The 22,274-nt window shown below is 51.5% G+C and overlaps 3 non-coding genes across 3 annotated transcripts; all 3 read right to left on the bottom strand.

Moving 5' to 3' along the window:
* Positions 1–10,172: 10,172 nt before the first annotated feature.
* LOC148647651 (U2 spliceosomal RNA) lies at positions 10,173–10,364 on the bottom strand. The gene has a single exon (XR_015926856.1). It is a non-coding gene; the product is annotated as a U2 spliceosomal RNA (small nuclear RNA).
* A 7,861-nt stretch (positions 10,365–18,225) lies between these two features.
* On the bottom strand, positions 18,226–18,408 carry LOC148647650 (U2 spliceosomal RNA). Its single transcript, XR_015926871.1, has one exon. It is a non-coding gene; the product is annotated as a U2 spliceosomal RNA (small nuclear RNA).
* A 3,365-nt stretch (positions 18,409–21,773) lies between these two features.
* On the bottom strand, positions 21,774–21,956 carry LOC148647649 (U2 spliceosomal RNA). Its single transcript, XR_015927133.1, has one exon. It is a non-coding gene; the product is annotated as a U2 spliceosomal RNA (small nuclear RNA).
* Between the last annotated feature and the right edge of the window lie 318 nt (positions 21,957–22,274).

The raw sequence follows: 22,274 nt of genomic DNA, 5'->3' as shown, positions 1-22,274 counted from the left end.
TGCCCACATTCTCCCCGCATAATCACAGTCCCAGAATACATGGCGAATGGACTCCAGTTTATTACATTTCGCCCTCGGGCAAAGCGGCTGCAAAGTCAGTTTATGTCGATGCAATATCTCTCTCACAGGGAGTCTCTGCCATGCGATAAACCAATTTAGGTCCATCAAGTCGTGTTGCAGTCCTTTGGGCTGGATCCGACTCCACACTTCTTTAGGCAGCCCACCGACCAGGTCCGCTTTGCCTTCAGCCATCACCGTCTCATACAGAGATCTGTGGTTGGACAACATTTTGCCCTCCAGCCCCTGCGTGTGCTTGCTGATCCACTGTTAGGCTTGACGGTAGTGCCAGGGCATGTCTTCGCCATGGGGCGCCTTATTGTCCAAACCAAATACCCCTCTCAGCCTGTTCTACAGGCATCTTCGAGGCCACACACAAAGAAGATACAAAAAGACAAGACAACTTGATAGGTAAAGACGGAACCCCCCCTCTTCCCTCCTCAATAGGTCTATACATATCCACCCGCCCGATATATTCAAATAAACCAAAAAACCTCCCTTGTTAAATATCTATTTAGCCTCAAAGGCATGGGGTATACTGAGGCCAGATACCCTAACAACGCCAAAACCTCAATCTTAATTATAAGGGCTTTCCCCACATGAGTCAGACCCCTGTGTTTCCACCGCCCCAGGCGCATCCTTGCCTTTTCCAGTTTCTCGAGCCAGTTGTAGTTGGCCGCGTCCTCCTCTTTGAAATGGATACCCAGTATTTTCAAGCGGTCCCTACAAACTTGTAGTCCCCCCACACCGTCCTGTCTCTCCACCTGCCAAAAAATTTAATTTGACTCTTCCCTCTATTCAGTTTGGCCCCGGACGCCTTGGCAAAAACTGCCAGGTAGTTCAGCGCCCCCTGCAGGTCCACATCAGAAGCCATGAACAGAGTAATATCATCTGCGTATAGGGCAATTTTGGCCCTCTCCCCACCGCTCCCAGGCAGCATGATGCCCTCTATTTTCGGGTCTGCACATACTAACCGGGCATAAGCCTCAATATACAGTACAAATAACAGTGGAGAGAGAGGGCATCCATGCCACACTCCCGCGTCCTGCCACACCATACCTCCGACGTGGCCGTTTATTAGGATTTTGCTCCCCACCTCCCTATACAAGGTCTGGACCCAACCAATTAACCGAGAACCAAACCCCATACGTTCCATTACCCGCCATAAGAAGTCGTGAGACACCCTGTCAAAGGCTTTTTCCAAGTCGAGACTCACCAACATAAAGGGAACATCTCTCTGCCGCGACCAGGCAATCACGTCCCTTACCAGTTGCAGTGACCAGCAGATCTTCCGTCTTTGAACCCCGCATGTCTGCTCTTTTCCAATAACTGTTGGGAGCACCCTTTTCAACCTGTTCACCAGAGCTTTCGCTAAAATCTTAGTCGGTGCACAATAATGTCAGGGGTCTCCAATTTTTCAGGTCTATAGACTTTCCCTTTTTATACAGTAGTATCCACAGTCCTGTTCTCATAGAGGTTCCCAGGCGACCTTTTTCAAGGGCCTCGTTCAGTACGAAAAGCAATATGTCCTTTAGTTCCTCCCAAAAAACAGAATAAAACTCCACAGGTAGGCCACCCATGCCAGGCACTTTACCCCTCTTCAGTTCACTCATGGCCACTGCCAGTTCTTTTACAGTAAAGGGGCCTTCCATGCCGGCCCGTTCCTCATCCGTGAGTACTGAGACCACAGACCCCAAAACATGCTCGGCAGCTACTTCTTCTGTCTCACGCTTCGTAAAAAGCTCCTGATAGAAATCAGTTGCAACCCTTAGCATTCCGTCCCTATCAGTCAGTATTACCCAAGCTATCCTGCAACCCTTCCACCACTCACTTACATTGCCTTTCCTTCATGCTGCGGAACTGAAAGGAAGAACAGGTTTCTTTAAACTGTAAGTTCTCTATGTGGGTTTTAAAAAGGTATCTACGAGCCCTGTTCTCGTAAAAGTTTCTCAATTTCTCTTTTTGCTTGTTAATTTCCTCCAAATCCACAGCCATACCGTCTTCTAAGATCTCAGTGTTTAGCTTCCAACACCCCTTACCAAAATTGGAGCCTAAACCAGTTATTTCAACCCTCACCAGGTCATGATCAGAATGCCAAAAGGGTACCACAGACGCACTCTCTACTACAAGCCCTCTGGATGAAAGGACATAATCCAATCTCCTGGACTGCCCTATTGAATTCCTCCGGGGGACGTATCGGATATTAAACTGATAAGAACAGATTTTTTTTTATTAGAAAAATACAAAATTACAGACAGACAAAACCCCTAGAACTCAAACTGTACCCTAGAAATCACCCCAAAAAAAACAACCCCTTCCACCGTTCTTTCGCCGCTGCGAAGCCCCATCTTTGAACGTCCCATTGGGTGCGTCTTGCGATGTCATGCCGCACCTTCCAGGCGATGCTGTCTGCTGAATCTCCCTTTCCGTGATCGACCAGGTCCTTCAGGGAAGCCCAAAGATAAAACTTGACGAGACTGATTACCAGCCACACTAGGAACCCACAGTTCCACTTTCGGAGTCCCGGGACTCCTTTGAGGACTGTGTGGCTGGACAACACCAAATCACCCATCAGCCGAGTGCACAGATCCCCACACAGACCCCACACCCTTTGTGCAAACATACATCCCCAGAACACATGCAAGACTGTTTCAGGTTCTGAGCAATCCGGGCGGGGACACCTGTTGTGTCTAGAGAGACCATGGTTGTGGAGGGTCTCTCTAACAGGCAGGCGGTTCCAGACGGTGAGCCAGTTCAGGTCTCTGAGTCAGTTATCCAGGCCCGCGGGTTGGATTTGCCGCCAAGCCCCTTCTGAGACCCCAACCACCGGTGGGCTGTCCTTGCCACCGCTGCCCTGTACAAGGCCCTGTGGTCTACTAGGGCCTGCCCTTCTCTGGCTTCGGGGTGCTTTCTCAGCCACTTCCTAGCATGCCCATAGTGCGGGGGCAGTCGCTCCGCGCTAGGTGTCCTGTTTGACCAGACCACGAGGTGCCTTACAGTTGCAGCCAGCAACAGCCTTATGAAATAAACACACAGGTGGTCGGGGTCTTCGTGGAGGGTCTTACACAGACCCGCCACGAACAAGGTGTCTAGCTAAGCTGGCAAATCTGGGACAGCTCTCCCCCCTTCCTCAATCAGTCTGCACATATCCACCCGGGCGATGTACTCGTAACCTCCGCCCCAAATGAAGCGGAAGACGGCTCTCACCAGGTCTCTTCTTAGGCCGAATGGCAGTGGAAACACCTTGGCCAAATACAGTAAAGTTGGCAGGACATCCACTTTTAAAACCAGCACCTTACCAGAGTGGGACAGTGACCTGTCCTGCCACATGCCAAGTTTTTGGTTCACTTTCCGCAGCCTGTCCTCCCAATTCAACCTGGCGGAATCTCCCGAGTGGAAACGGATGCCCAGGATCTTTATTGGGCCCGACTCCAGGGGAAGGCCTCCCACGTCTTCTCTCCTGTCCCTCCATTTGCCGAAGTACTTGACTGCGCACTTGTCCCTATTTAAACGGGACCCAGTACTGGCTGAGTGTTCTTCCATCAGTTCAAGTACCCAGCAAATGCTCCTGTCAGACGTCAGGAACAGGAAGATGTCATCGGCATACGCCGCGACCTTCACCTGTTCACCCCCGCTGCCTGGGACTACCACACCCTCAATCAGAGGATCCTTACGTATCACGTGGAGGAGGGGCTCAGAGTAAAGGACGTAGAGTAGGGGAGAGAGGGGACACCCCTGCCTCACCCCGCACCCAACCGGCACTCCGGCCCCCAGTCTCCCGTTGATACTCACCCGAGACACCACTCCATTATACAGGGTCTGGATCCATCTGACGAAGGCGTGGCCCACGCCCAGCCGTGTCAGCACCTCCCAGAGGAAGGCATGGTGGACCCTATCAAAGGCCTTACTCTGGTCGAGGCTGACCAGCATGAGCGCCAGTCCGCGGTCTTCTACCCATGCCACTGTGTCCCTGATGAGGTGGAGGTTCCAGATGATATCCTCTGGCCTTTGACACTGCTGGTCTGGTCTTTGCAGACCAGATCTGGCATAACCTTCCTCAGTCGATTACCTAGCACCTTCGCAAGGATCTTATAGTCAGTGCAAAGTAACTGAATCGGCCTCCAGTTCTCCAGATCGGTCTTCTCACCTTTCTTAAAGATGAGGGACAACACCCCAACCTTCATAGATAGATAGATACTTTATTGATCCCGTGAGGGAAATTGCAGTGCAACAGCAGCTTAACACACACAACACAGCCACAGTGTAACGAATTATATACTAATAGTACAATACATACAATACAATACAAGAGTTACTCACAGTCCGGACACACAAGAGGAAACTAGAACAGAACAGTACACAGAAAATCGTATCACACGTATGAATATAAATATAGATGTAACCATAGATATAAATATAAATATAAATGTATTGCACAGGTCCCTGGCATATATTGCACAAAAGTGGTTGTAAACGGGAAAAAGAAAAAGAAAGAGAACAGATGTATCAGTATATGTGTATATGCGTTTAGTCCAGAAACAGGTCACTGTCGCTGTTGCCTCTGCCAAGACGCAAGGTGGATGCGTTGTACAGTCTTATGGCAGACGGCAAGAATGACCTCCTGTAGCGCTCCCTGTCGCACCGTGGGTGAATCAGTCTATTGCTGAACGTGCTCTTCATTCCTGCAAGCCTGTCATAGAGGGGATGGGAGAAGTTGTCCATGATGGCCTCCAGTTTGGACATCATTCTCCTCTCAGCCACTACCTCCAAGGGGTCCAGGTCAGACCCAATGACAGAGCTCGCTCTCCTGATGAGCTTGTTCAGCCTTTTGGAATCTACTGCTCTAATCCCAGAGCCCCAGCACACCACTGCGTAGAAAATGGCACTCGCTACCACCGACTGATAAAACATGTGTAGCATCTTACTACACACATTGAAGGACCTGAGCCTCCTCAAGAAGTAAAGTCGGCTCTGTCCGTTCTTATAGATGGCCTCGATGTTCTTAGACCATTCCAGTCTATCGTCGATGTGCACTCCCAGGTACTTGTACGAGTCCACCATCTCCACGCCACTCCCATGGATGTAGACAGGAGTAGGTTTGACCTTTTTCCTCCTGAAATCTACCACCAGTTCCTTTGTCTTTGTAACATTCAGTTCCAAGTGGTTCACCCCACACCACTCCACAAAGCTGCTGACCAGTCCTCTGTACTCCTCCTCCTGCTCACCCTTGATACATCCCACAATTGCAGAGTCATCTGAGAACTTTTGCAGGTGGCATGACTTTGAGTTGTACTTAAAGTCCGAAGTATAGAGGGTGAAGAGGAATGGAGAAAGAACTGTCCCTTGAGGTGCCCCTGTGTTACTCACTACCAGTTCAGACACGCAGTTCTGAAGTCTCACAGACTGTGGTCTGCCCGTCAGGTAGTCAGTGATCCACGAGGTCATGGAGGCATTGACTTGCATCTCCTCCAGCTTCCTCCTTAGAAGTAAGGGCTGGATGGTATTGAAGGCACTGGAGAAGTCGAAAAACATGATCCTTACAATGTTGCCAGCCCTGTCCAGGTGTGAGTAGGCCCTTTGCAGCATGTAGATGATCGCATCCTCCACACCAACACTGGGCTGGTAGGCAAACTGTAGGGTGTCCAGTGATGAGCTGACCATGGGTCTCAGGTGGGATAAGACCAGTCTCTCCAGTGTCTTCATGATGTGAGAAGTCAGTGCAACTGGTCTGTAGTCGTTGAGGACAGAGGGGCGCCCTTTCTTTGGTACCGGGACCAGGCATGATGTCTTCCAGAGCACCGGGACTCTCTCCAAGCGCAGGCTCAGGTTGAACAGTCGCTGGAGCACTCCGCTCAGCTGATCAGCACAGGCCCTCAGAACTCTGGGACAGATGTTATCTGGTCCTGTGGCCTTACCCATAGTCATAGTTGTCCCCATCTCCCCTACCTGCAGTATCTCGCCAAAGACCTCCATAAGCATTGGCTGTAGCAGATCCCAAAATGCAATGTAGAAGTCCGTGGGCAGGCCGTCGACCCCTGGGGCAGTTCCCCTGTGCAGGCCGGGTGCTGCCGCTTTTAGCTCGGTGACAGTCAGACTCCCCTCCAGGTCTGGGGCGACCTTAGTTCTCCCTCCAATGCCCGTCAACCAGTTCTCCCACCGGCTCGAGTCTACAGGTTTCTCTGCAAACAAAGACCTATAGAACTCTGAGGTGCACTCTACCATCTGTGGCCCCTCGCTCGTCATCGTGCCGTCTGCCTGGTGGAGGGCCTCGAAGCTGGTCTTTGCCTGCCTCGCCCAGACCGAGCCAAAGAAGCGGGACGAGCATTTTTCTTCATTCTCAATCAGGTCGCCCTTCAGCCTAAACAGGAAGTCTTTAGCCCGCGAAGACCAGATCTCTTTTAAACAAGTTCTGATCTCCGCGGCTTTGGCCGCATCAAAGGAACCACCGCCATTAAAGGCTGCGTACACCGCCTCTAGCTCCCGTTATAAACGGGCCAGAGTCTCCCTGCCCACAGACTGCCTGTGCCGGCTATAACTTATGGAGGCCTTGGCTATTGCCTTTTTGCAGGCTTCCCACCAAAGGACCACCGTTGGGAAAACTCCACCTCTTCCTCTGGAAGCTGCCCAGCAGGCTCCCTATCCGGGCTAGGTATTCTGCCTCGGACAGAACCTGCACGTTCAGCCTCCAGCACTGGGTTTTAAAAGTGGAAACCTCAGGGATCACGGTAGCGGACAGCAGGAGGTGATCAGAGAACCAAACCGGGACAACCCGCCTGGACTGAACTACCCCTTTTAAGGTGGTAGAAATGTAGTCCAGCCGCCTGAAACTGTCCTGCCTGTTACTCCAGGTATAAACCTTCGAGGCCGGGCCAATTCCCTCGAAACAGTCCTGCAAATTGAACTGGTGTATTTACTCACGCAACACATTCACACCCGAGCCACGCACATCACTCATATCAATGTTAAAATCGCCCCCCACTAGAATAGAGCGGTTGGTAAAAAGAAGAGGCTCTAATTCTTTTAAAAAGGACGCCTGAAGGCGCCTTTCTGCCGGCCCATATACAGCAATTAGCCAGACCCGCTTTGTATCCCATACCCCATCTACCACTAAGAGGCGCCCGGGAACGACCGACGTGGCCTCACTGGCCACAAAGTTCGGTGTTCCACTAAGAATCCCCACACCCGAAGAGTGCACCCCCCCAACACTCCACCACGAGTCCCCTCTGTGCCAATCCTTCTTAAACTCAAGAACATCCCTCCTCGACCCCAAGTGCGCTTCTTGAATAAAGCAGAAGCTAAAATGTCTCTCAGCCAAGTCATTAAAGACCGTGGTGCGCTTAATCTTGTTTTTCAGGCCTCTGACATTGGCTGAGCCGATGGTGCAGTTCATGAGGAAGAGGGGGGAGACCTGCAATCAAAAAACGCCTTCAATTGAAACGATTCAGAAGGTCCTCAGGGCCATAGTCAACTGGACTCGGGAGACCCTCTACCGATGGAGAGGCCGGATCGAAGAGGGAATCTCCGTCTGGGCCTAACACACCACTGTATGGTAGGGAGCTGCTCTCTTCCGAATCGTCTGAAACCTCAGGCTGGGGGCATTGCTCTGTTCCCATCGCCCCTTCCCCGGCCCGCTCGGGCCAGGAGAAGTGCCACAAATTTGGGGGGGATCCCCCCTCCTTCTTCCTCTTCTTGTTGAGGGCTAGGTCTCTCTATGGCAACATCCATCCTCTCCATCCCCTGTTCTATACTGGTGTCGGGTACGTCTTCTACCAGTTCCTGTTCTACCTTCTCTTCTTCTCCCGGGTCCACCTCTTTCTCTGTTTCCTTGTCTACCCTGGTCTCACTTCCCTCCTCCGACGATCCCTCAGGAGCCACGGATTCACTATCAGACGCCATGGAGTCCTCGTCTGGGGAAAACGGTGCTTCCTTGGATCTTTTATCTTCAACCCATTTGTTCTCTTCTTCCGATGATTCCCTTGGTCGTTTCTCCTTTTTCTCCTTCTTCATCTTCTTTTTGCTCACAATGGTCGCCCAATCATCATCTGAGGATACCTCATCTCTGGCTCCCTCGTCTGGTGCCACAGATGTTAGGCTATCGGTGTTGGGGTTTTGATATTCCACTCTCTCTTTCTCTACAGCCACCTGGGAAGTTGGAACCGGAAACTGAGACGACGTGCCCTCACCTGCCTCCTGTTCCGCTGGGCCAGCACCTTGGTGAGTATGGTCTTCACCTTGCCTCCCCTGCTCTCCTGATGTTCATGCTTGCGCTTCCGCCGCACCCGAGACGACTGAGGCAAAGCTGCGGGCTTTCTTTGGGCAGTTCCTGTACTGGTGGCCTTCCTCGCCGCACAGGTTGCACACCAAGGCGTGGCGACACATCATTGCCACGTGCCCGATTCGGCCGCACCACCTGCAAATTTCAGTCTTGCAGTCTACCCCTAGGTGACCTTCTTGTCCGCATCTTGTCCAGGGTATACCAGGAAACCTCTGTTGGGGCCAATGTTAAAGGTAGATGGGGGATGCAGCACGCCTCCGGGTGTCATCAGGCTGGTCCGGAACCTGGCCATATACCGCCATTTTGCTGTCCAGACGTTCTCTTCATCGATGACCTTTTTCCCCTCACCCTGGATGTCCACAAATCTCCTAAAAAAAAATGTCAACATCAGATTCCGGCACGTGGCCGTTAAGTATATGAACAGTAATTGGCCGAAGTTCACGAGCAAACAAGGGTTCGATCACAGATTTTGCTAAGGGATCTGTATCCCTCAATAATTCTACCTTGTTCCAAACTCGGATGACTTCTGGTTCTGAGGTTACTGTTAAATCGTAAAGATTCCTGTTCTGGAAGTCCTGAATGCATAAAATATCTTCCTTCCTGACTCCTAGCAAGCTGAACACAATTCTTCTCTCAAAGGTTCGCCTGACCATCCACTCCGCTGAGTCCTCTTGATGCTTAAGAACAAAGCGCACCGTATCGCCGCATCTGCCCCTCAAGGGACAGAGGGCGCCCGGCCGCCGAAGGGAAAGGCAACTCACCCAGTGCCGTCATCTGGGAGCCCCACCTTCACCCCCTGGGCTCAACCCAGAGCGATTCCAGTGGTGGCTCGAGGTCTTCCGGACTTCTGCGGTCTTCACTGGGTGTCTTCTGCCTGGATTCGATCCTGTTGCCTTCCCTGTAGTGATGTCCCCTCAGGTAGGGTCTGCCGCTCTCTCTGTCCTTCGCCCTTCTTGTCCTTTGACAAGTCCTCCAGCCGCGGTCAGGCCACGCGCTTTTGGATCTTGGCCAAAAGGCCGAGAAGCGATGCCCCCAAAGGCACGGACCGACGCGCGTTCCGCTGGCGCACAGTGGCGCAGGCCGACTCCTCTGGAGCCCGGGACCCGCGCAGCTGCCAGCCTCCCTGCAGCCAGAGGCCTGCCGCCGGACTCTGCTCCCCCTCTCTCTTGCCTGCCTTCCTGCCAGTCCCGGGCGGGGGCCCTGCTCTTTGATCTTCTGTCAACGGCCCGACAACGACCGCAGCTGCAGGGGGCGCCAGCCGCCCGGCCTCCTTAGCTTAGGCCCCTCCCACCAGCAGCAGCTGTGCCCAACCAGCTGCAAGCGAAAGCCGAGCGCCAGCACCTGCGGGCAGAGGCAAGGGGCAGCTCTCTCTCTCGGGAGGGAGGGACGGGGACACGTGCGCGTACACACGACTGCCTGCCTGCCGAAAAAAAAGAAAGAAAGGTGGATATACTAAGGTTTTTGGAGGGAAAACGCCCAGCTGTCGAAAAGGGCCCGCCTGCAGGGACACACACACACACACACACACACACACACACACACACACACACACACACACACACACACACACACACACACACACAAGCCACGCCTGCCTCCCTGGGAAAAGGCTGAAAAGTTTTTTGGAGGGAAAACGCACGGGAGCCGAAAAGGGGGCCGGCCTGCTTGCCGAGAGAGTCGAGACGTGGGAAAGTGCACAGAGGGAGCACGGGAATGGAGGGGGAGAGAGAGACAGACAGAGACACACAGATGAACGAGAGTCGAGACCCGAGAAGAAGGAGCTCCAGTCCACCTCCCTTGCTTGCTTGCTAGCTACGGCTGTCTTTTCACCGCTGAGAGAAGGTGGTGCACCGCTCCCGGAGGCGCTGCAATACCGGGCCGATGCGTGGAGAGGACGGAGCAAGCTCCTGATCCAGCTCCCTGTTCCAAAAATCCGTTTAATATGTGGTCCCCTGATGGGGGACGTATCAGATATTAAACTGATAAGAACAGATTTTTTTTGTTGTTTTTAATGCAAAAATAGAAAAACAGGGTACAAATTAATCATAACGGAAAAGACAAAAAAACAAAACCGTCCATATACATTATTCACAAAATCAAAAACAACACAACATACCCATGAAAAACGTTAAAGCAAAACCAAACCCTTCCACCTTTCCCGTGCTGCATGGTATCCCCATCTTTGCATGTCCCTCTGTATGCGCCCTTTAATGTCATACAGCACCTTCTGATAAACACCTTGTGCTGACCTTTCTTTCCCCTTTTTTATTAAAATATCCCGTGCCTCCCACACTTCTGATTTAACTAAGCTTATTAACAGCCATAACAGAAACTGAAGACTGCCCTTCTTGCCCCCCCCTTAATCCCATACAAAACAACTGATGTCGTGACTCTAAAAGATAAAAAAATCGCTGACATTTCATCCAAACCTTTTGTACAAAGACACAATCCATAAACATGTCTTATTGACTCCGTGGCCTTACACCCTTCTCGTGGACATGTGTAGGTCTTTGTCAATTTATGCTTGTAAAGCACCTCTCTCACAGGCAGTCTACCCCATACCACCTTCCAGTTGAGGTTAATAAGTCTGTGATCCAGGCCCCGTGGCTGGATCCTGGTCCACACGTCTGCTTTCTTTTTCTGCTCAGGAGGGGGTTTAGATGTCTCTATTAGTCGTTGGTATAACCTTTTGTGACTCAAAAATATTGTTGCGTCCTGCCTGTCCCAGTACTTTGCCACCCAAACTTTAGCGCGTCTAATACCAGGGCAAATCACTTCCATGTGGCACTGAGTTGGACCATGTTGTCAAAAATGTCATATACTGTGCAAACCAAAAGCGTACGAAGTACTGGTATGCATGTTCTGTAGGGGAAACCAATGCTAGACACAAGTTGGAAACATAAATACAATCTAGCTTCATTGGAAAGTCTGGAACTTCCCTGCCCCCCTGCTCCAGCCTCCGGACCATATCTACACGTTTGACATACTCATACCTGCCACCCCATACAAAACGGAAGACTTCGCCGACCAGGAGCCGTCTATATCTTGGCGGCAAGGGATACACGTACACCAAGTAGACAAAAAGAGGCAGTATGTCCACTTTTAATACTAAGATTTTGCCCACCAAGGTCAATTTTAACTTGGTCCACAACCCCATTTTCCTCCTCGCTTTCTCTATCCTGGAGTTCCAGTTGTGGCCTCCTGAACCTCTCCGCAAAAAATCCACTCCCAGGACATTAAAGGGTCCTGTGCACAGTTTAAAATCACCAAACCATTGTTGTGACACGTCCCAGGGGTTGAAAGTTTTGACTGTGCTTTTTCCTGCATTAAGGACTGCCCCAGACGCCCTCGCAAAAGTTTTAAAAACTTCCAAGGCGGCTTTTAGACCGAATGTTAAATCTACTACGAGGGTCACGTCGTCTGCATACATTGTCAGCTTAACCCTCTCTCCCCCACTGCCTGGCAGCATCAAACCATTTATTCTTATTTCAGCTCGAATGGCTGATGCAAAAGGTTCCATATAGATTGCAAACAAAGGGGAGAGAGGGCAGCCCTGTCTCACCCCCGCCTTCTGACTCACTAGGTTGCCCAGCCAACCATTAATGACAGCTCTACTGCCTACCTCGCTGTATAAGGTCAGTCAATCATGATTAGCCCAAACCCCATCTTCTCCAAAACCCGTCACAGAAAATCATGGGACACCCTATCAAATGCTTTTTCGAAGTCTAAATTGACAAGCATTAAAGGTACCTTCCTCTGTTCCGACCATGCGATGACATCCCTCAATAATTGCAGCGTCCACCTCCCTGATCTTCCCTTGACTCCGCATGTCTGGTCCCTGCCGATTACATTAGTCATCACACGCGAGAGTCTGTGGTGTAGTGGTGAGGCTTATTAATAAGGCAGAATTAAGTGTTTCTGAGCTTTCCCAAATTAGGCCTCATTTCTCTGTTCATCTCTGTGGTGCAGCCACGGAGAAACTATTCATGCAGGCTGATTTAAGGTTCCTTTGATAAGGACAGCTCCCAAAGGGGGATGCACTTAGCTAAGCCTGGCTATCATGATCAATGGTTATCCATTGGCGCCTATCTGTCTAGGGAGTGCCAGATGGACATCTGGACTGCATTCCTAAGTGTCAGGAGTAAGTGACTCATATCTCACCTTGATCAACCAATCAGGGACTGGTAGGGCCGAGTAACCCACGTGGGACTCTGATGCCCATGGAACTTTCAGCCAATCAACGAGCTGAAGTTCCTCCAGGTAAAAACAGGCAACACAGAGAGCCTGTAAGATTCAGTGTGAGATTCAGAAGGGATTCAGGAGAATTCTGTGGACTTTTCTAAAGGGAATTCAAAGGAGAATTCCAGGGCAGGACGGCCCAGGAGCAGAAGGCTCCCAAGGGCAGGACATTCTTGCAGCGTGCCTCCTGACCATCCTGAGACTCAGCCCGGACAACCATGGAACGGCCAGTGTGTCCGAGTGCCAGAACTTTCCTTTGTTCTAAGAGTCTAGAGCGGAGGTTGCCAGAGAGTAACCAGAGGATGCACCCGAGGCTAGCAACAGCAGCAGGCCTTGTGAACAGGTCGGAACTGTGGACAGCTGAATCACTATTCAGAACTAGCTCTTCATCAGGAACGAACTGGTCCTCTTCCTGACTTGCTGGGACCCCCATAGTCATCTTTTCTCCTGTGCACCAACTTTGCTAGTTAAAGCCAACACTAACTAGCCGGTCAGTGAACATCAGCAGCGCACTATCGCAAGCCGCACAGCACAGCCTGGCACCAAGCCAGAGAGCGCGGATTGGACAGCAACAAGCCTGCAACTGTTTCTTTGTGCCCGCAGGAGATCTGAATCCCCAGAGATTGGATGAGTATTCAACTTCACTGCATTACTGCTCGAGAATTCAATTATCCCAACCAGTTGATATCAATTTAATTCCTAAGATTTATGTACTTGTTTTGAGTATCTAATGTAGAAGTTATAACCAAGTTCATTTATGAAACGGTCTAAATGAATGATATACTGAACGTATGTCCTCTTGATATGTGTAACACTTTGTAACTGACTGAATATATATCTTTTGTATTCTGATAACCCTCTCGATAAGATCTGTTAGGTTTATATGCATATTCTATGTATTAATAAATGTATCCTCGTGTATTAGTACCTGTGTGTGTGCGTTGTTTGAGTTATGTCGCATGGTTGGATTCTAAAGCCATCAAAAGAATCAACTTTGTGATTTACTGCTACAATTAATAATTCTCAGTAAATGCCCAAACCCTACAGAACTGGTGCCTTCAGAGAGCCACTACATTTACATTTTGGCTATGGCAACATTACAGTGGACAAGCAATTTAGCTATGATTTTATAGTCCACACACAACAAAGTTAGGGGTCTCCAATTTTTTAGCTCGGTGCGGTCTCCTTTTTTAAAAACCAGAGTTAAAATACCCTCCCTCATTGATTTTCCCATGCTCTTTTTACTGAAAATCTCCCCCATCACCTCCAAGAGGAAGGGTCCTAAAATCGGCCAGAAGGTCCTATAAAATTCTACAGGGATCCCATCCACCCCCGGTACTTTCCCTTTTTTCAATGATTTCATTGCTGCTTCTAGCTCTGATAGCTCAAAGGGTTTTCCCAAGTTGTCCCTTTCTTCCTCCGTCAGGGTTGCCTGCAGGGTCTGAAGGGCCTCTTCTGTAGCTTTCCTCTCACATACCTTCTCAGCGAAAAGTTCTTCGTAAAACCTAGCTGCTTCTCTGAGCATCCCATCCTGGTCCGTAACCTGCTTCCCACTGGTAGCTAGGATGGAATGAAAAACCTTTTTCTCTTGCCTCTTTCTGATCCTGTTAAAAAAAAATATTTAGAGCACGTCTCATAATGATCTAAAAACTCCACACCCGCCCGAAACAGGAATTCTCTCGCCCTTCGCTCATGGTGCTTCCTAATCTGTTTCAGTAAAGCAGCTATCTGGTTTTCACTTGAAGGAGTCCCATCCTCTCCACCCCTAGAAGCCACTTCCAACTCCTTTAGGCTTTCAAGGTCTTTCCTTTCCCTCCTTCTCCTTTCCCTACAGTACTTTCTAGAAACCTTCCCTATTATTTCTTTAGTTTCCTCCCAAATTTCCAGCCCGGGCCTATCTCCCACTCCTTTATTCAAGCACCGCACTAAAAGTCCCTCCATCATCTTTAAATATGCTGTCTCCTCTAGGACGGCGCAGTTCAACCTCCAAACTCCCCTGCCAAATTCAGGCCCAGATCTTGCTACTCGAACATCTACCGTGCAGTGGTCAGAAAACCACACTGGAGTGACCTTTACCGTCTCCACTGCCACTGAACTAGAGGCAAAGATATAATCAAGCCTTTTAATTAGACCTCTGGTGTTGCTCCAGGTGTATCCCCCTCGCTGCGGATTAGCCTCTTTGTAGCAGTCTATTAAGTTGTAAATTCTTAATGTGTCTCTGACCACTCTGGTATCCCCATCCTTCTCCTTATCAATATCTATATTAAAATCACCTCCAATCACTACAACTCTATTTGTGACACACAATGTGCCCAAATGAGTTAAAAAATCTCTCCTCTCCCTCATCGCTGCTGGCGCATACACACACAAATCTAAAATCGACCCCATTCATTCTTGCGTCGACACTCAACAGTCTTCCCGGCACACTCACTCTCACCTCCCCACACTCTGTTTGAGGGTCCCCGAAAAGGATCCCTACTCCAGAGGAGTGCACACTTCCAGTACTCCACCTTGAGGGACCACGGTCCCACAAGGCAGTCAGTTCCTCCACGTCCTTTTCATCTTTAAGGTGTACCTCTTGCAAAAAACACACACTTGGCCTTAGGTCTTTTAAAGCCTCAAAAACAGCAATCCGCTTAGACTTATCTCGCAGCCCTCGCACATTCAAAGTCGAGTAGCTGCTAATCATTTTGGCTATTTAGGTCCAGGATTTCTGGACCTTTCCTTCTCCCTCTTTGATGTAGGCCTGGAGTTCATATGCACACCTTACCACGTCCTCCTTTTCTTTCCCTTGAGACCCATTCCCAGCACTTCCCTTCCGCTGTGATCAAAACTAGGTTTGACACTACCAAATTGTCTCAGGAATTCTTTGATTTTTTTCAAAACCCTTGGGGGTATCTCACTCCTTCTCGATACCAGGTGGAATGCTTCAGGAAAGCACTGGAGGTCTCGAGGTCAAGTCTGTAGAGGCTCCCCGACTGTCGTACTCTACGGCATAAGTCATCATACCGTCTTTGGCGGTCTCTTTTGGCCATTTCCCCTGCCTTTTGATTTTCCCTGTCCTTAAGTATGTCTAGCAGAGCTCGTTGTGCATCCGTAGCTGTGTTAAGGTCCCTACTCGTGATCTTAATGAGATTTCTACCCTCCAACTCAAAAATAACCCCCTCCTGTACTAATGCAGACAAAGTGGGGCAAGAGGACAGATCAATCTGCCCCTCTTCATCTATCTTTTGTTCCGCTAAAAAGTCTTCTGTCACCGCGGCCATTACCACTACAGCCCCACAGGGCCGCTTGCTATGCCCCATGTCTCCCTCCGCCTGCTTATCAGGCTCAGGGCTAGTCTGAGGGGCTGTCTCTGCTACTACCTCAAGGGGTAGAGTCCTCCTCGCTGCTCTCCCCCCCTTCCAATTTCCTCTTTGCAGTCCCACCCGACCATTCCATTCCCCCCTCCTTTTCCCCCATAGTCTGTTGGAGAGTATTCATAATGTCTTGCATGGTCTCCAAATTTCTGGCAGTCCGAGCCGCTATGTCCTCCACCACTGCAGAACCCTCCTCCAGGTTTACCTCTGAGCTTAAAGCGGGTTCTCTGTCCTCAGCTTCTCGGTCTGCCGCCGGTTTCTGCCCATCGTCATCTGTCGGTCCCCCAGGCGTTTCTTCTTCCATTTCCCCCATCTCCCCGGTCTCCTCCTCCCTGTCCTCTGCACCTGAAACAGAAATGGTCGAGGAAGGCCCAGCAGCCTCGGGCACGCCCCCTGCCGCTCCCCTGCTTACCGGATCATGGCTCAAGGGGCAGTCCTTATACAAATGATCTTCCTCCCCGCACAGGTTGCAGGTCCTTGCCGCCTTGCACTCAGCACCTTGGTGTCCCGCCCTGCCACATCGCTTGCAGACTGTCTCCCTCCAGTTGGCTGCAAAATGACCTTCTCCTCCGCATCTCCTGCAGGTTAGCGGCTGTCCCAGGTAGTTGACTTAACCCCGGTTCACCCCAATAAAAAACATTGCAGGAGGATGCACGTAACCATCCTCCTGGGCACTGAGGGTCCTTAAACGTACAAAATACCGGAACTTCCCCGACCAATAGCCGTTCCTGTCATTTATTCTTACGCCTTTTGCTGTTACATCCACAAACCGTTTCAAGAACACCTCTATGTCCTCTTCCGGCACGTAAGGATTGAACATCTGAACTACTAAGGGCCTGTTTTCTCTTACAAACAAAGGCTCAATGATGTAATCGCTCAGGGGCTTCTCATTTCTCTTAGCCTTCACCATCTCCCACATTCTGTGGCAGACCACTCTATTCACAAGAAACAAGTCATACGTTTTCCCAGAAAGTCTTGTAAACAATAAACATCAGTGGGGCTTAGACCGAAAACTCCACGAACTGTCGTCACCGAAGATTCCCCTGTCTCTCAAGGCCCGTTCCCCTAATTCTGCTTTCTGCACAAACCGAATTGTGTGCTGGAACTGACCTTCCCTGCTGCCAGCGCCCTCTGATGGTCTTCCTGCTGAACTTCTCGCTGAACCAGCAGCAGCCGCATAGCTTCTCCCACCTTCCTTCTCCGGTCCTTTTTCAGGTCTTCCTTCTCTGCCACCAGTGCCCTCTAATGGTCTTCCCGCCACACTGCTCACCGAAGCTGCAGCTGCCACATAAACTCTCCCTCCTTCCTTCTCAGGTCCTCTTCCAGGTCTTCTACCCTCTTCTCCGGCCAGGGTCCTCCCTGCCGTAACGAATGCACCGTCAGGAGCCGGCTCCATCCCTCTATCCTCTCTGCTCCGCCGCTCCCTCTGGTAAGTCGCAGGGAAAAAAAAAGGCTGCCACCGCCGCCGCTCTCCTCTCTCTCCTCTCCGCCGCTGCTATCTCGTCCCCCAGCCTAGTCGTCAAGTCGCGGTCAAGCCACGTACTTCTCGGAACTGAGCTAAAAGGCCGAGAAGCGATGCCCCCAAAGGCGTGGCCCGACGCGCGGGCGTTCCGCTGGCGCACAGTGGCGCAGGCCGACTCCTCTGGAGCCCGGGACCCGCGCAGCTGCTGGCCTCCCTGCAGCCAGAGGCCTGCCGCCGGACTCTGCTCCCCCTCTCTCTTGCCTGCCTGCCTGCCTTCCTGCCAGTCCCGGGTGGGGGCCCTGCTCTTTGATCTTCTGGCAACGGCCCGACAACGACCGCAGCTGCAGGGGGCGCCAGCCGCCCGGCCTCCTTAGTTTAGGCCCCTCCCACCGGCAGCAGCTGTGCCCAACCAGCTGCAAGTGAAAGCCGAGCGCCAGCACCTGCGGGCAGAGGCAAGGGGCAGCTCTCTCTCTCGGGAGGGAGGGACGGGGACACGCACGCGCGCGCGCACACGCCTGCCTGCCTGCCGAAAAAAAAGAAAGGTTGATATACTAAGTTTTTTGGAGGGAAAACGCCCGGGAGCCAAAAAGGGGGCCGGCCTGCTTCCCGAGAGAGTCGAGACGCGGGAAAGTGTACAGAGGGAGCACGGGAACGGAGACGGAGACGGGGAGGGGGGGAGAGAGAGACAGACACAGAGACACACAGATGGACGAGAGACGAGACCGGAGAAGGAGCTTCAGTCCACCTCGCTTGCTTGCTTGCTTGCTTGCTTGCTTGCTTGCTTGCTTGCTTGCTTGCTTGCTAGCTATGTCTGTCTTTTCACTGCTGAGAGAAGGTGGTGCACCGCTCCCGGAGGCGCTGCAATACCGGGCCGATGCGTGGAGAGGACGGAGCAAGCTCCTGATCCAGCTCCCTGTTCCAAAAATCCGTTTAATATCTGGTCCCCCGATTGGGGACATATCAGATATTAAACTGATAAGAACAGATTTTTTTATTACAAAAGTACAAAAATCAACAGAACAACGTACAGTACAAAATCAGGACCCCAACTGAAATAAACCCTTCCACCTCTCCTTGGCTGCAGCAAAACTCCACCTTGTGATGTCCCATTTCACCCGTCTTGTAATATCAAACACAACTTTCAAATAATAGAATCTGCTGCGACCTCCCTCCCGTGCTCAATAAGTTCTTTGCGGGATGCCCAAATTTGAAACTTAACCAAACTAATCAATAACAAAAATAAAAAATTACGGTTCCATTTTCTTGGCTTCGGCACCCCCTTCATGACCATCTTACTTGTTAATTTGAAGGTGTCTAAAACCCGGGCCCCCAACCATTCACACCGTCCCCACACCTCTTGTGCAAACCAGCACCCCCAAAAGACATGCAGGACTGTTTCAATTTCTGTACAGCTGGAGCGGGGACACTTGTTTTGTCTGGTCAAGCCGTGGCTGTACAGGATCTCCCTCACTGGCAGGCGATTCCAGACGACCATCCAGTTAAGATCTTTGAGTCTATTGTCGAGGCCTGCAGGCTGGATTTGTCTCCATGCTTCCTCGGTAACCCCGACCACAGCAGAGTTCCCTTTCTCTGTCGCCGACCTATGTAGGGCCCTGTGATCAAGAAACATTTGCTTTCTGACCTCTGGGTGTTTCCTAATCCATTTGACTGCATGCGCATAGTGTGCAGGCAGCCTCTCGGCTTTCGGCGCTGTATTAGACCATGGAACCAAGTGTCTAAATGACACCGCGAGCCAGAGCCTCATGAAATACACACAGGGGTGGTCTGGGTCACTGCAAAGTGTTCTGCACAGCCCTGCTACAAAAATGGCATCCAGCTTAGCTGGCAGGTTAGGAACTGCCCTTCCACCTTCTGCTATAGGTCTGTACATATCCACACGGGCGACATTCGTATCTCCCGCCCTAGATGAAGCGGAAGACGGCCCGCACCAAGTCCTGCCGAAGGCAAACTGGTAGTGGGAAGACCCCTGCCAGATGGAGTAACAGGGGTAACACGTCCACCTTAATGACCAGGACCTTTCCCGTGTAGGAAAGGGACCTGGCCTGCCACAGTCCTAGTTTCTGCTTCACCTTCGACAGCTTGTTTTCCCAATTAGCAGTAGCCGAGTCGCCCGTGTGGAAATGAACCCCCAAGATCTTCAAGGGACCAGTTTCTAAAGGGAGGTCACCGACTACATCTCTCCTGTCCTTCCAGTTCCCGAAGTATTTCACTGTGCACTTGGTCCTATTTAGATAGGACCCCGTGCCGGTGGCCAGATCTTCCAGTATCTGTAATACTCTATGTAAACTTCTGTCCGTGGTCAAGAACAGGGAGATGTCGTCAGCATAGGCTGCGACCTTCACCTGTTCGCCCTTGCTGCCTGGGACTGTCACTCCCTCAATGAGGGGGTCTGTGCGAATGGCGTGTAAGGGGGGCTCGGTGTACAGGACATACAGCAGGGGGGGACAGGGGACACCCCTGCCTCACTCCGCGGCCGACCGGTACCCCGGGGCCCAGATTCCCATTCACGCGCACCCTCGTTACAACGCCATTATATAAGATTCTAATCCACCTCACAAACCCCTCACTCACTCCCAGGCTCCTCAGCACTTTGGGTGCACTCTAGGCTGCGTGGGTTTCCCGGACACCACTGATGCAAAACTACGGGTTTTGTTGGGGCATACCCTATACAAATGTCCCGGCTCCCCGCACAAGTTACACAGCTACTGGTAAGTACAAGCTATAGCCACATGTCCCGTGCGACCACACCGTCTACAGACCTCGGTGCTGCATTCCGCTGCCAGATGACCCTCCTGTCCACACCTCCGACACGTCTGTGGCTGTCCGGAGTATATGAGGTAACCCCTATTAGGTCCGATGGTGAAGTTGGCTGGGGGGTGTAGCACACCTCCAGGTGTCGTTGGGCTTTGCCGTAACCTCACCAGGTACCTTCTCTTGAAGGTCCAGATCCTTTCTTCGTCCACCACCTTCTGGCCGCCTCCCTGAACATCAACAAATCTACGGAGAAAGGTGACAATATCATCCGGCACGTGGGGGTTATACATGTGGATGATCAAGGAACGTAATTCCCGTGCGAATAAAGGTTCGATATAGAATTTTGCCAATGGTTCTTCATCCTTTTTCTTTTCAGCTTCATACCACATCCTGGAACATTCTTCGTCAGAGGCGAGTGTCACATCAAAAGTATACTTGGACTGGAAATCTTGGACTCCTAGAATATTTTTCCACTCAACTTTAAGTGCCTGGAACAAGATCTTCCTTTCAAAGTGCCCTCTGTTCATCCACTCGATATGATCCTCAGCATTCTTCAAGACAAAGTGCACCGTGCGGCTCATCTGCCCCTCACAGGACAGAGGTCGCACGGCCACCAAATAAGAAGGCAACTCACCCGGAGTCACCGTTGTCGCCATCCGGGAGTCCCACCTTCACCCCCTGAGCTCAACCCCTTCGTCTGGGAGAGTTGGTCCTTCCGGTTGGGTTTTCCGCCCTCCTCTTCCTCTGCCTTTCTCGTCCTCTGGAAAGTCTCCTGACCGCGGTCAAGCCACGTATCAGGTGATCTTGGCCAAAAGGCTGAGAAGCGATGCCCCCAAAGGCGCGGACCGACGCGGGGGCATTCCGCTGGCGCACAGTGGCGCAGGCCGACTCCTCTGGAGCCCGGGACCCGCGCAGCTGCCGGCCTCCCTGCAGCCAGAGGCCTGCCGCCGGACTCTGCTCCCCCTCTCTCTTGCCTGCCTGCCTGCCTGCCTGCCTTCCTGCCAGTCCCGGGCGGGGGCCCTGCTCTTTGATCTTCTGGCAACGGCCCAACAACGACCGCAGCCGCAGGGGGCGCCAGCCGCCCAGCCTCCTTAGCTTAGTCCCCTCCCACCGGCAGCAGCTGTGCCCAACCAGCTGCAAGCGAAAGCCGAGCGCCAGCACCTCCGGGCAGAGGCAAGGGGCAGCTCTCTCTCGGGAGGGAGGGACGGGGACGCGCGCGCACGCACACACGCCTGCCTGCCTGCCAAAAAAAAGAAAGAAGGTGGATATACTAAGTTTTTTGGAGGGAAAAAGCCCAGCTGTCAAAAGGGGACGGACACGGACACACGCAAGCCACGCCTGCCTCCCTGGGAAAAGGCTGAAAAAAGTTTTTTGGAGGGAAAACGCACGGGAGCCGAAAAGGGGGCCGGCCTGCTTGCCCAGTGAGTCAAGGTGCGGGAAAGTGCACAGAGGGAGCAAGGGAACGGAGACAGAGACGGGGAGGGGGAGAGCGAGACAGAGACACACAGATGGACGAGAGATGAGAGACGAGACCCGAGAAGAAGGAGCTCCAGTCCACCTCGCTTGCTCGCTAGCTAGCTACGTCTGTCTTTTCACCGCTGAGAGATGATGGTGCACCGCTCCCAGAGGCGCTGCAATATCGGGCCGATGCGTGGAGAGGACGGAGCAAGCTCCTGATCCAGCTCCCTGTTCCAAAAATCCGTTTAATATGTGGTCCCCCGATGGGGGACGTATCAGATATTAAACTGATAAGAACAGATTTTTTTTTATTATAAAACTTACAAAACATCCATAACAAACAACAACAAAAGCACAATTACACATTCGAAAATAACCTCAAAACAAAACAAGACACTAAAGCTCGTAACCCAAAGACCATCAGACATAAACTTTGCATAAACCCGCCCCGAATGTAAATCAAGTACCCGCCCCACAACCAACAAAACACAGCACACTTTACTTTGACTCTTTATCATATCTCACAATGATATCCCAAACTTTCAAACACAGTTCATCGATTATTTTCCTGTTCCGACCAGAATAAGTCCAGTAGATGTATCCGCTTGGATGCTTTACCGTATCCACGGCCACCGTGTTGTACCTCCTG

This window comes from Lepisosteus platostomus, chromosome 15 (assembly GCF_059453375.1).
Source record: "Lepisosteus platostomus isolate fLepPlt1 chromosome 15, fLepPlt1.hap1, whole genome shotgun sequence".
Classification (NCBI taxonomy): Eukaryota; Metazoa; Chordata; class Actinopteri; order Semionotiformes; family Lepisosteidae; genus Lepisosteus; species Lepisosteus platostomus.
Note: the sequence above shows the minus strand (reverse complement) of the source record. Positions and strands in the feature narration are given on the sequence as shown.